Raw genomic sequence first — 13050 nt, 5'->3', positions numbered from 1 at the left:
ATTTACTAATCCAAATACCCCTAGTGTTGCAGGATAATCCGAGCTTTCAAGTGGAAAATGGCGATTCCCTCAAAGTGATTATACTCTTGTTCAGATGCCTAGTATGAGTGTCTATTCCAACCTTTGTGCTTTACTCGCATATGCTAGTGCGAGTGTCTCTCGCAAATAAATGTAAGAATAAGATGCCGCCCCAACTCATTTCACCACCTCTATACACAGATCATGGCCCCGTCCTTGTGCCTAAGTTACATGGACATGAAACTCGATCCAAGAACTTAGGGATCATGGAATTAATACTATGTTTCGACTGAATTTATTTTTGAAACAGGGGCAAAAGCTTTACCATGTTTCATCAATCAAGATGGGAGTTTATATATGTACATGCAATCAAAAGCATGACAAACGATGTCATGTCTTTACTTTGTCCTTCAGAGAGATGGATAATGGAAGACCACAGTTCCTAAACCGAGATAAAATTGTCCCAAGCATCTTCATGTTAATTAGGCCAAGCTAATCCTGAAGCATGGCCCTAGTGTAGATGAAGAGGCAAAATTTCAAGAAAATGCGACCTGCAGGTCTCTGGCTCCCTCCTACAAAGTTGGCATAGGCCACAATTGGGCCAACCTCTTCTTTGGAGGTGGTCGTCGGTCAAACTCTATGTTGCAAAATAAGCCCTACGAACTTGCTCATCAGGGGTGTCTAGTTGGTCCAAGTGGTCGACCTCATGGGTGTCGTAAGCCAAATAAGTTGAGTAGTGGCTGCTAGGAGTGAAGATTCTGAGCGATAGTGTTGGTTGTCTCACCATTGAGGTTCACCTGTCGTATAATCATCTAAAGGGATAAGAACTATTGATTGGGTCACCTTAATTCCCATAGAAGTGTTTATGTTGCTTATCGAAGAATTACCAATAAGGTTCCTTTTTAACATTACCATTTGTGGCCTTAGAGATTAAGAAATTAATCAAGGATACATACTTAGGTTTATTTCTATCAAGCCACGAGACATGCCGAAATTTGTTGTTTACCATAGACGAGATTGATCGACATCAAGACATAAAAATGGTTCATGTGTGCCTTGCTACAAGGATTTCTCATGTCAACCTAAGATCTCATCATATCTGTCCATATATCCACAACCATCTCAGTCACAAAACCATTGAGAATATATCAAGACCAAGAATTCCATCCCTCCAGAACTGTTGGTCAGACAAGTTCCCAGTTCGTCTTACATTTCCCACGCAACAACTCATCCATCTTGGCATAGAGAAATGGTCTCAAAAGCTTCACGGTTGCTTTGATGGTGATATGTGGTAAGACAATGGATGTTAGGTGGTAGGTCGATGGCAAATGAGGACAAGTTTTATTAAGGTCCATCTTCCCATCACTTTGATGTGCTTTTCAGGGAGTCCTGGATTAGGGGGTCTCCGGACAGCCGGACTATATCCTTTGGCCGGACTGTTGGACTATGAAGATACAAGATTGAAGACTTCGTCCCGTGTCCGGATGGGACTTTCCTTGGCGTGGAAGGCAAGCTTGGAAATACGGATATGTAGATCTCCTCCCTTGTAACTGACTCTATGTAACCCTAGCCCCCTCCGGTGTCTATATAAACCGGAGGGTTTAGTCCGTAGGACAACATACAATCATACCATAGGCTAGCTTCTAAGGCTTAGCCTGTACGATCTCATGGTAGATCAACTCTTGTAATACTCATATCATCAAGATCTATCAAGCAGGACGTAGGGTTTTACCTCCATCGAGAGGGCCCGAACCTGGGTAAACATCGTGTCCCCTGCCTCCTGTTACCATCCACCTTAGACGCACAGTCCGGGACCCCCTACCCGAGATCTGCCGGTTTTGACACCGACATTGGTGCTTTCATTGAGAGTTCCACTGTGCCGTCACCATAAGGCTCGATGGCCCCCTTCGATCATCGGTAACGATGCGGTCCAGGGTGAGGTTTTCCTCCCCGGACAGATCTTCGTATTCGTCGGCTTCGCACTGCGGGGCAATTCGCTTGGCCATCTGGAGCAGATCGAGAGCTACGCCCCTGGCCATCAGGTCAGGTTTGGAAACTTAAACTACACCGCCGACATCCACGGAGACTTGATCTTCGACGGATTCTAGCCCATGTCAGGTGCGCCGCACCATCACGATGAGCATGATGTAACTCTACCATCGGACGGTGTTCGGGAGATCACATCTGCAACTACTCCGGCCTTCAATCCGGAGCAAAATTGCGCCATCCGAGGACGGAGGAATCGACCCCGCCATGGAGGCCGCACTCTCAGTGGCGATGGAGTCGGATACTGACTTCACCCCTTATGAGAGCCGTGTCACCGAACCACTGGATTCGTCTCCGGCCATGGACTCCGAACCGACTGCATCTGTGCCTATCGAATCTGATTGGGCACCGATCATGGAGTTCACCTCCGCGGATATCTTTTAGCACTCTCCTTTCGGCGATGTGCTAAATTCATTATGCTCTCTCCTTGTCAGGAGAACCTTGGTCGAACTATGTCCGGCTAGAATGGGATGCGGACGACGAAGAAATTTGCTGCCCACCCACCACCCACTTAGTAGCCACTGTCGACGATTTAACCGACATGCTCGACTTCGACTCCGAAGACATCGACGGTATGGACGACGATGCGGGAGACGAACAGGAACCACCGCCCACAGGGCGCTGGACCGCCACCTCATCATATGATATATACATGGTGGACACTCCCAAAGAAGGCAATGGCGATGAGACAACAGAGGATGACCCCTCCAAGAAGCAACCCAAGCGCCGACGTCAACGGCGCCGCTCTAAGTCCCGCCATAGCAAAAGTAGTGATACCGGCACAAGAGACAATAACACTCCGGATAGTACCAAAGACAACAACAATCCCCTCCAGCTCGATTTAGATCGGGAGAACAAACAAGCTAGCCCTCCAGAGCGGGCAGCAGATGGAGAATCGGAGGAGGACAATTACATGCCTCTCCCGAAGACAAGGTGAGCCTCGGCGACAAAGAATTTATCGTGCCTGAGGATCCCATCGAGCAGGAGCGCTTCAAGTGCAGGCTTATGGCCACATCGAATAGCTTGAAGAAAAAGAAACAACAACTTCAAGCTGATCAAGATCTGCTAGCAGATAGATGGACCGAAGTCCTTGCGGCCGAGGAATACGAACTCAAGCGCCCCTCCAAGAGTTACCCAAAGCGCAGGTTGCTACCTCACCTCGAGGAGGAAGCATTGAAACCTACATCACTAGTGTACGATGCGGCTGACCGGCCACCTCGTCGCCGAGCCAGAGAGGCGTTTCAGCCTGAAGTTCAGCTCGCACCCCGCCGCCACTCAAACAAAAATACCAAGACCCGGGGAAACACACGGGACCTGCGAGACGTATTGGACAGTAGGGCAAAACATGCAAGGTCTATATATGGGTCACGGGGGCGCACGCCAACGCGGGACGACGACCGTCGCGCCGGATACACTAAAAGTAAATCCAGCCGGCCGAATACCGCAGACAAAACTCATATGAACTACGTCGTGATATAGCCCGGCACAGAGGCACCGCACACCCCCTATGCTTCACTGATGAAGTTATGGATCATGAATTCCCGGAGGGTTTTAAACCCGTAAATATCGAATCATATGATGGTACAACAGATCCCGCTGTATGGATTGAGGATTTCCTCCTCCACATCCACATGGCTCGCGGTGATGATCTGCATGCCATCAAGTACCTCCCACTAAAACTCAAAGGACCAGCTCTGCATTGGCTGAATAGCTTGCCAGCAGACTCCGTCGGCAGTTGGGAGGATTTGGAAGACGCATTCCTTGACAACTTCCAAGGCACTTATGTGCAACCACCGGATGCTGATGACTTGAGCCATATAACTCAGCAGCCCGGGGAATCGGCCAGGCAATTCTGGACACGGTTTCTGACTAAGAAAAATCAAATTGTCGACTGTCCGGATATAGAGGCCTTAGCGGCATTCAAGCATAACATCCGTGACGAGTGGCTCGTCCGGCACCCCGGTCAGGAGAAGCCGAAGTCTATGGCAGCCCTCACGACACTCGTGACCCGCTTTTGCGTGGGCGAGGATAGCTGGCTGGCTCGCAGCAACAACACATCAAGGAATCCGGGCACTTCGGATACCAAAGATGCCAACGGCAGACCACGTCGTAACAGACAAAAGCGCCGCAACAACGGCGATAACACCGATGATACGGCAGTCAATGCCGGATTCAGAGGCTCTAGATCCGGTCAGTGGAAAAGGCCATTCAAAAGAAGTACTCCGGGCCCGTCCAGTTTGGACCGCATACTCGATCGCTCGTGTCAAATACACGGCACCCCCGATAAGCCAGCCAATCACACCAACAGAGAATGCTGGGTGTTCAAGCAGGCCGGCAAGTTGAATGCCGAAAACAAGGACAAGGGGCTGCATAGTGATGACGAGTAGGAGCCCCGGCTGCCGAACACTGGAGGACAGAAGAGGTTCCCCCCATAAGCGAAGATGGTGAACATGATATATGCAACCCACGTTCCCAAGAGGGAACGGAAGCGGTGCACTAAGGGACATTGTCGGTGTAAAAACCGGCGGATCTCGGGTAGTGTAATGCCCCGAGACCGATGTGCTAGGTGTCTTCCAGTTTTTCATTGTTGTTACCTTATCATTGCTTGCGCGTCATGCATCTCATATCATGTCATCATGTGCATTTCATTTGCATACTTGTTCGTCTCATGCATCCAAGCATTTTCCCCGTTGTCCGTTTTGCAATCCGGCGCTCCTATGTCCTCCGGTGTCCCTTTGTACCTCTTTTCGTGTGCGGGTGTTAAACCTTTTCGGATTGGACCGAGACATGCCATGCGTCCTTGGTTCACTAGCGTCTAGCCTTGGAGTCCGAGAAGGACTCTTGCCTTTCGGGTGAAACCGACTTTGAGGAGGCTTTTACTCCAAGTTTCGACCCCAGGGCTGAACATATAAATAGAGGGGTAGGGCTAGCACCAAAGACACATCAAGAAACACCAAGCCGTGTGCCGGCAACCCCGTCCCCTCTAGTTTATCCTCCGTCATAGTTTTCGTAGTGCTTACGCGAAGCCCTGCGGAGATTGTTCTTCACCCACACCATCACCACGCCGTCGTGCTGCCGGAACTCATCTACTACTTCGCCCCTCTTGCTGGATCGAGAAGGCGAGGACGTCACTGAGCCGAATGTGTGCAGAACTCGGAGGTGCCGTGCTTTCGGTACTTGGATCGGTCGGACGTGAAGACGTACGACTACATCAACCGCGTTGATATAACGCTTCCGCGAACGGTCTACGAGGGTACATAGACAACACTCTCCCCTCTGGTTGCTATGCATCACCATGATCTTGCGTGTGCGTAGGATTTTTTTTAAAATTACTACGTTCCCCAATAGTGGCATCCGAGCCTAGGTTTTATGCGTTGATGTTGTGCACGAGTAGAACACAAGTGAGTTGTGGGCGATATAAGTCATACTGCTTACCAGCATGTCATACTTTGGTTTGGCGGTATTGTTGGATGAAGCGGCCCGGACCGACATTACGCATACGCTTACGCGAGACTGGTTCTACCGACGTGCTTTGCACACAGGTGGCTGGCGGGTGTCACTTTCTCCAACTTTAGTTGAATCGAGTGTGGATACGCCCGGTCCTTGCGAAGGTTAAAACAACACCAACTTGACAAACTATCGTTGTGGTTTTTGATGCGTAGGTAAGATTGGTTCTTGCTTAAGCCCGTAGCAGGCACGTAAAACTTGCAACAAACAAAGTAGAGGACGTCTAACTTGTTTTTGCAGGGCATGTTGTGATGTGATATGGTCAAGACGTGATATTTTATTGTATGAGATGATCATGTTTTGTAACCGAGTTACCGGCAACTGGCAGGAGCCATATGGTTGTTGCTTTATTGTATGCAATGCAATCACCCTGTAATGCTTTACTTTATCACTAAGCGGTAGCGATTGTCGTAGAAGCATAAGATTGGCGAGACAACAACGATGCTACGATGGAGATCAAGGTGTCACGCCGGTGACGATGGTGATCATGGCGGCGCCCCCCCTTCCTTCTCTCTCTCCTCTTTCCCCCTCCCGAATCCTATTCCAACTAGGAAAGGGGGGAATCCTACTCCCGGTGGGAGTAGGACTCTTCCTGGCGCGCCCTCCTCCTAGCCGGCCACATCTTCCACTACTCCTTTATATACGGGGGTAGGGGGCACCCCTAGACACACAAGTTGATCCACGTGATCATATTCTTAGCCGTGTGGGGTGCCCCCTTCCACCATAATCCTCGATAATATTGTAGCGGTGCTTAGGCAAAGCCCTGTGACGGTAGTACATCAAGATCATCACCACGCCGTCGTGCTGACGGAACTCTTCCCCGACACTTTGCTGGATCGGAGTCCGAGGATCGTCATCGAGCTGAACGTGTGCTAGAACTCGGAGGTGCCGTAGTTTCGGTGCTTGATCGGTCGGGCCGTGAAGACGTATAACTACATCAACCGCGTTGTGCTAACGCTTCCGCTGTCGGTCTACAAGGGTACGTAGATCACACTCTCCCCTCTTGTTGCTATGCATCACCATGATCTTGCGTGTGCATAGGAAATTTTTTGAAATTACTACGTTCCCCAACAGTGGCATCAGAGCCTAGGTTTTATGTTATATGCACGAGTAGAACACAAGTGAGTTATGGGCGATATAAGTCATACTGCTTACCAGCATGTCATACTTTGGTTCGGCGGTATTGTTGGACGAAGCGGCCTGGACCGACATTACGCCTACGCTTACGCGAGACCGGTTCTCCCGACGTGCTTTGCACAAAGGTGGCTAGCGGGTGACAGTTTCTCCAACTTTAGTTGAACCGAGTGTGGCTACGCCCGGTCCTTGCGAAGGTTAAAACAACACCAACTTGACAAACTATCGTTGTGGTTTTGACGCGTAGGTAAGATTGGTTCTTTCTTAAGCCCGTAGCAGCCATGTAAAACTTGCAACAACAAAGTAGAGGACGTCTAACTTGTTTTTGTAGGGCATGTTGTGATGTGATATGGCCATGACATGATGCTAAATTTTATTGTATGAGATGATCATGTTTTGTAACCAAGTTATCAGCAACTGGCAGGAGCCATATGGTTGTCGCCTTATTGTATGCAATGCAATTGCGCTGTAATGCTTTACTTTATCACTAAGCGGTAGCGATAGTCGTGGAAGCATAAGATTGGCGAGACAACAACGATGCTACGATGGTGATCAAGGTGTCACGCCGGTGACGATGGTGATCACGACGGTGCTTCGAAGATGGAGATCACAAGCACAAGATGATGATGCCCATATCATATCACTTATATTGATTGCATGTGATGTTTATCTTTTATGCATCTTATCTTGCTTTGTTTGACGGTAGCATTATAAGATGATCTCTCAATAAATTTCAAGATAAAAGTGTTCTCCCTGAGTATGCGCCGTTGCCAAAGTTCGTCGTGCCCAGATACCACGTGATGATCGGTGTGATAAGCTCTACGTCCATCTACAACGGGTGCAATCCAGTTTTTGCACACGCAGAATACTCAGGTTAAACTTGACGAGCCTAGCATATGCAGATATGGCGTCGCAACACTGAGACCAAAAGGTCGAGCGTGAATCATATTGTAGATATGATCAACATATTGATGTTCACCATTGAAAGCTACTCCATTTCACGTGATGATCGGTTATGGTTTAGTTGATTTGGATCACGTGATCACTTAGAAGATTAGAGGGATGTCTTTCTAAGTGGGAGTTCTTAAGTAATATGATTAATTGAACTTTAATTTATCATGAACTTAGTCCTGGTAGTATTAGCATATCTATGTTGTAGATCAATAGCTCATGTTTAGCTCCCCTGTTTTATTTTTGATATGTTCCTAGGGAAAACTAAGTTGAAAGATGTTAGTAGCAATGATGCGGATTGGATCCGTGATCTGAGGTTTATCCTCATTGCTGCACAGAAGAATTATGTCCTTTATGCACCGCTAGGTGACAAACCTATTGCAAGGAGCAGATGCAGATGTTATGAACGTTTGGCTAGCTCAATATGATGACTACTTGATAGTTTAGTGCACCATGCTTAAACGGCTTAGAATCGGGACTTCAAAGACGTTTTGAACGTCATGGACCATATGAGATGTTCCAGGAGTTGAAGTTAATATTTCAAGCAAATACCCGAGTTGAGAGATATGAAGTCTCCAACAAGTTCTATATCTAAAAGATGGAGGAGAATAGCTCAAGCAGTAAGCATGTGCTCAGATTGTCTGGGTACTACAATTGCTTGAATCAAGTGGGAGTTAATCTTCCAGATAAAATAGTGATTGACATAATTCTCTAGTCACCATCACAAAGTTAGTAGAACTTCGTGATGAACTATAATATGCAAGGGATGACGAAAACAATTCCCAAGCTCTTCGCGATGCAAAAATCGGCGAAGGTACAAATCAAGAAAAATATTAAGTGTTGATGGTAGACAAGACCACTAGTTTCAAGAAAAGGGCAAAGGGAAGAAGGGGAACTTCAAGAAGAACAGCAAGCAAGTTGCTGCTCAAGTGAAGAAGCCCAAGTCTGGTCCTAAGCCTGAGACTAAGTGCTTCTACTACAAAGAGACTGGTCACTGGAAGCGGAACTGCCCCAAGTATTTGGCGGATAAGAAGGATGGCAAAGTGAGCAAAGGTATATTTGATATACAGATTATTGACGTGTATTTTACTAGTGTTCGTAGCAACCCCTCGGTATTTGATACTGGTTCAGTTGCTAAGAGTAGTAACTCGAAACGGGAGTTGCAGAATGAACATACACTAGTTAAGGGTGAAGTGACGATGTGTGTTGGAAGTGGTTCCAAGATTGATATGATCATCATCGCACACTCCCTATACTTTTGGGATTAGTGTTGAACCTAAATAAGTGTTATTTGGTGTTTGCGTTGAGCATGAATATGATTTGATCATGTTTATTGCAATACGGTTATTCATTTAAGTAAGAGAATAAATTGTTGTTCTGTTTACATGAATAAAACCTTATATAGTTATACACCCAATGAAAATGGTTCGTTGGATCTCGATCGTAGTGATACACATATTCATAATATTGAAACCAAAAGATGCAAACTTAATAATGATGGTGCAATTTATTTGTGGCACTACCGTTTAGGTCATATTGGTGTAAAGCGCATGAAGAAAATCCATGCTGATGGGCTTTTGGAATCACTTGATTATGAATCAGTTGATGCTTGCGAACCATGCCTCATGGGCAAGATGACTAAGACTCTGTTCTCCGGAACAATGGAGCGAGCAACTGACTTATTGGAAATAATACATACTGATGTATGCGGTCTGATGAGTGTTAAGGCTCACGGCAAGTATCGTTATTTTCTGACCTTCACAGATGATTTGAGCGGATATGGGTATATCTACTTAATGAAACACAAGTCTGAAACATTTGAAAAGTTCAAAGAATTTCAGAGTGAAGTGGAGAACCATCGTAACAAGAAAATAAAAGTTTGTACGATATGACCGCTGAGGTAAAATATTTGAGTTAAGAGTTTGGCCTTCAGTTAAAACAATGTGAAATAGTTTCACTGCTCACGCCACCTGGAACACCATAGTGTAATGGTGTGTCCAAACGTCATAACCTTACTTTATTAGATATGGTGCGATCTATGATGTCTCTTACCGATCTACCACTATCATTTTGGGGTTATGCATTAGAGACAGCTGCATTCACGTATCGTGCACCATCTAAATCCGTTGAGACGACACCATATGAACTATGGTTTGGCAAGAAACCTAAGCTGTCGTTTCTTAAAGTTTGAGGTTGCAATGCTTATGTGAAAAAGTTTCAACCTGATAAGCTCTAACCCAAATCGGAGAAGTGCGTCTTCATATGATATCCAAAAGAAAATGTTGGGTACACCTTCTATCACAGATCCGAAGGCAATATATTCGTTGCTTTGAATGGATCCTTTCTAGAAAAGGAGTTTTTCTCAAAAGAAGTGAGTGGGAGGAAAGTAGAACTTGATGAGGTAACTGTACCTGCTCCTTTATTGGAAAGTAGTTCATCACAGAAATCTGTTCCTATGACTACTACACCGATTAGTGAGGAAGCTAATGATGATGATCATGTAACTTCAGATCAAGTTACTACCGAACCTTGTAGGTAAACCAGAGTGAGATCCGCACCAGAGTGGTACGATAATCCTGTTCTGGAGGTCATGTTAATTGACCATGACGAGCCTACGAACTATGAGGAAGCGATGATGAGCCTAGATTCCGCGAAATGGCTTGAGGCCATGAAATCTGAGATGAGATCCATGTATGAGAACAAAGTATGGACTTTGATTCACTTGCCCAATGATCGGCGAGCCATTGAGATTAAATGGATCTTCCAGAGGAAGACGGACGTTGATAGTAGTGTTACTATCTACAAAGCTAGAATTGTCGCAAAAAGGTTTTCGACAAGTTCAAGGTGTTGACTACGATGAGAGTTTCTCACTCGTATCTATGCTTAATTCTGTCCGAATCATGTTAGCAATTGCCGCATTTTATGAAATCTGGCAAATGGATAAACAAAACTACATTCCTTAATGGATTTATTAAAGAAGAGTTTTATATGATGCAACCAGAAGGTTTTGTCAATCCTAAAGGTACTAACAAAATATGCAAGCTCCAGCGATCCATCTATGGACTGGTGCAAGCATCTCGGAGTTGGAATATACGCTTTGATAAGTTGATCAAAGCATATAGTTTTATACAGACTTGCGGTCAAGCCTGTATTTACAAGAAAGTGAGCGGGAGCACTACAGCATTTCTGATAAGTATATGTGTATAACATATTGTTGATCGGAGATAATGTAGAATTATTCTACAAAGCATAAAGGAATGTTTGAAAGGAGTTTTTCAAAGAAAGACCTCAGTGAAGCTGCTTACATATTGAGCATCAAGATCTATAGAGATAGGTCAAGACGCTTGATAAGTTTTTCAATGAGTACATACCTTGACAAGATTCTGAAGTAGTTCAAAATGGAACAATCAAAGAAGGAGTTCTTGCCTGTGTTACAAAGGTGTGAAGTTGAGTAAGACTCAAAACCCGACCACGGTAGAAGATGGAGAGAGAATGAAAGTCATTCCCTATGCCTCAGCCATAGGTTCTATAAAGTATGCCATGCTGTGTACCAGACCTGTTGTATACCCTGCCCTGAGTTTGGCAAGGGAGTACAATAGTGATCTAGGAGTAGATCACTGGACATTGGTCAAAATTATCCTTAGTGGAATAAGGATATGTTTCTCGATTATGGAGGTGACAAAAGGTTCGTCATAAAGGGTTACGTCGATGCAAGTTTTGACACAGATCCAGATGACTCTAAGTCTCAATCTGGATACATATTGAAAGTGGGAGCAATTAGCTAGAGTAGGTCCATGCAGAGCATTGTTGACATAGAAATTTGCAAAATACTTACGGATCTGAATGTGGCAGACTCGTTGACTAAACTTCTCTCACAAGCAAAACATGATCACACCTCAGTACTCTTTGGGTGTTAATCACATAGCGATGTGAACTAGATTATTGACTCTAGTAAACCCTTTGGGTGTTGGTCCAATGTCGATGTGAACTATAGGTGTTAATCACATGGTGATGTGAACTATTGATGTTAAATCACATGGCGATGTGAACTAGATTATTGACTCTAGTGCAAGTGGGAGACTGAAGGAAATATGCCCTAGAGGCAATAATAAAGTTATTATTTATTTCCTTATATCATGATAAATGTTTATTATTCATGCTAGAATTGTATTAACCGGAAACATAATACATGTGTGAATACATTGACAAACAGAGTGTCACTAGTATGCCTCTACTTGACTAGCTCATTGATCAAAGATGGTTATGTTTCCTAACCATAGACATGAGTTGTCATTTGATTAACGGGATCACATCATTAGGAGAATGATGTGATTGACTTGACCCATTCCGTTAGCTTAGCACTTGATCGTTTAGTTTGTTGCTATTGCTTTCTTCATGACTTATACATGTTCCTATGACTATGAGATTATGCATCTCCCGTTTACTGGAGGAACACTTTGTGTGCCACCAAACGTCACAACGTAACTGGGTGATTATAAAGGTGCTCTACAGGTGTCTCCAAAGGTACTTGTTGGGTTGGCGTATTTCGAGATTAGGATTTGTCACTCTGATTGTCGGAGCGGTATCTCTGGGCCCACTCGGTAATGCACATCACTATAAGCCTTGCAAGCATTGCAACTAATGAGTTAGTTGCAGGATGATGTATTATGGAACGAGTAAAGAGACTTGCCGGTAACAAGATTGAACTAGGTATTGAGATACCGACGATCGAATCTCGGGCAAGTAACATACCGATGACAAAGGGAACAACGTATGTTGTTATGCGGTCTGACCAATAAAGATCTTCGTAGAGTATGTAGGAGCCAATATGGGCATCCAGGTCCCGCTATCGGTTATTGACAAGAGATGTGTCTCGGTCATGTCTACATAGTTCTCAAACCCGTAGGGTCCGCACGCTTAACGTTCGTTGACGATATAGTACTATGAGTTATGTATGTTGGTGACCGAATGTTGTTCGGAGTTTTGGATGAGATCATGGATATGACGAGGAACTCCGGAATGGTCCGGAAGTAAAGATTGATATGTGGATAGTAGTGTTTGATCTCCGTAAGGGTTCCGGAATTCACCGGAGGGGGTTCCGGATGTTTCCCGAAATGTTTGGGCACGAGAACACTTTATCTGGGCCAAAGGGGAAAGCCCACGAGGCTTTTGGAAAGTGCAAAAGGAACTTCTGCGGAGACCAGAGGCTAGACGCCAGGAACCCTGGCGTCTAGGGGGTAGATGTCGGGAACCCTGGCGTCTAGCCCTGGAGTCCGAGAAGGACTCTTGCCTTTCGGGTGAAACCGACTTTGAGGAGGCTTTTACTCCAAGTTTCGACCCCAGGGATCAACATATAAATAGAGGGGTAGGGCTAGCACCAAAAGACACATCAAG

This window comes from Triticum dicoccoides, chromosome 4A, assembly GCF_002162155.2.
Source record: "Triticum dicoccoides isolate Atlit2015 ecotype Zavitan chromosome 4A, WEW_v2.0, whole genome shotgun sequence".
Taxonomy (NCBI): Eukaryota; Viridiplantae; Streptophyta; class Magnoliopsida; order Poales; family Poaceae; genus Triticum; species Triticum dicoccoides.
This window is presented reverse-complemented; position numbering follows the sequence as displayed.